This window comes from Octopus bimaculoides, chromosome 2 (genome assembly GCF_001194135.2).
Source record: "Octopus bimaculoides isolate UCB-OBI-ISO-001 chromosome 2, ASM119413v2, whole genome shotgun sequence".
Lineage (NCBI taxonomy): Eukaryota > Metazoa > Mollusca > Cephalopoda > Octopoda > Octopodidae > Octopus > Octopus bimaculoides.
In genome coordinates this window covers 96,951,584-96,953,528 of record NC_068982.1, presented here as the reverse complement: position 1 = coordinate 96,953,528, position 1,945 = coordinate 96,951,584, and the positions used below count along the sequence as shown (strand labels likewise).

Here is a 1,945-nt window from a genome sequence, read left to right as displayed (position 1 = left end):
TGCGCGTTCGGGACCGTGCTGCTTTAGTAGTACCATATATATATATATATATATATATATATATATATATATACATTGAATGATTAAAATATGGCCTACATTTTTTTAATATAATATGTATAATTGATTTCCTCTTTTTTGTATATTTTTCATTGATTTTCAAGTAAGCTAAGATTTGTTGTTTCGCTTGGTAGCAACCAATAAGGTAATGTACACGTAAGGGAAATAGTATCGTTAGTAGAATTTACATGCTTTGATGTGTATTATACCTTAACTTTTAATTTGCGTTGGCTTCTTTTTATATGCCAAAACTATTTTCGATTTAAAGAATAAGCTTTTTTGTGGTTGTCTGACCTGCTAGAAATATCAGCATGACTTCTTTTTAATTACATACACACTTACGACTGCACGCGCATCACCGGACCTGAAAGTTTGTTGAGAAAGAACAAAGTGAAAAATAGCGCCTAACTACAGATTTTATTACATATATAACATATATGTACACGGTACATATATAAAAGAAAGAAAAAGAAAACAAAAATAAAGGGAGACAGAAAAAAAAACATCTGTGCAGCACCAAGCGCTTCGTTGGTCTCACGGTTTATAAACCTTCATAAATGTATTTCGGGATTACTAATTACTAGGTCGTGTAATATGCATATTGACAAACCGACAAACCAAAGAGTGAGCCTCTATGTGGTGTCTCCACTTGCGAGAAATAGTAGTCAAATTTCCATCAAATTATACCTTACCGTCTTAGAAGAGATGGAATACTTACAGCTGGAATGCTTTTCATCATATGGTCAGTTATGGTTGACAGGACGACAACGCCAGAGGCAGTGTGGGTGTGACTGGCGTCGTTGCCAGTGAGGATGATCCAAAGCATGGTTATTTGCTAGTTCGTGTAATAAGCGTATTCTTTTCTACTCTAGGCACAAGGCCTGAAATTTTGAGGGAGGGAACTAGTCGATTACATCGACCCCAATTCGTAACTGGTACTTAATTTATCGACCCCGAAAGGATGACGGGCAAAATCGATCTCGGTGGAATTTGAACTCAGAACGTAACGGCAGACGAAATGCCTCTAAGCATTTCGCGCGGTGCGCTAACGTGTCTGCCAGATTGCCAACTTCGTGTAATAAGCATATTGACAAACCAAAGAGGGGAGCCTCTACATGGTGTCTTCACTTGCGAGAAATAGTAGCCAAATCTCCATCAAATTATACCTTACCGTCTTAGAAGAGATGGAATGCTTTTCATTATATTTCTTCTCAGTTATAGTTGACGGGGGACAACAACGACAGAGGCAGTGTGAGAGTGACTGTTGTCGTTGCTATAGCCAGTGATAATGATCCAAAGCATGGTTGGTTATTTGCTAGTAGGAAACTACATTTATGATGATAGGTGATGACATATATGATTCAGTTTGGTTAGATTAAGAAAGCAAATAAAAATTAAGGGGGAAATAAGTCTACTTTTTACACGACATAAACACTGGCGAAATATGACTTCTCTCAAAAAATGGACAGTAACGAATAGATTTGCTTCTTTTACAACTCTTGCAGTGCCATAACCCCCATCAGTAACGTCACCTCATGTAGTAAGGCCACATGGTGAATTACAATTTTCACAGGTGTACATATTCATAATTAGTCGACGCCGTGCCAACCACTGAAGAATGCTGTCTCCCGCTTTACCTAATTGAATGATAGTCCACGATTCCTCCCTCTTAGATTGTTTCGAGAAAGACTTCCGCCCGCCCCCACCCCATTTTCTTCCAAATTTGCTTATTTTCAAAATTATTTTTGCCCAAAACCCCCGTTTTGGGATACGGAGATTCCGGAAAATTACCAAAAATGGCATTGTTAAATTTCCCCCACCCTTTCCCCACCAAATTCTTCAATTTTGATTTTTTTCCCCCAACTAAAGCCCTAAAGCCCTAACC

The 1,945-nt window shown here is 38.1% G+C and overlaps 1 protein-coding gene across 3 annotated transcripts in view; it reads left to right on the top strand.

The window, feature by feature from the left end:
• The window catches only part of LOC106869110 (bridging integrator 3), a 24,859-nt gene that overhangs the window by 2,077 nt on the left and 20,837 nt on the right, over window positions 1–1,945 (top strand). The gene's annotated exons all lie outside the window — the stretch shown is intronic.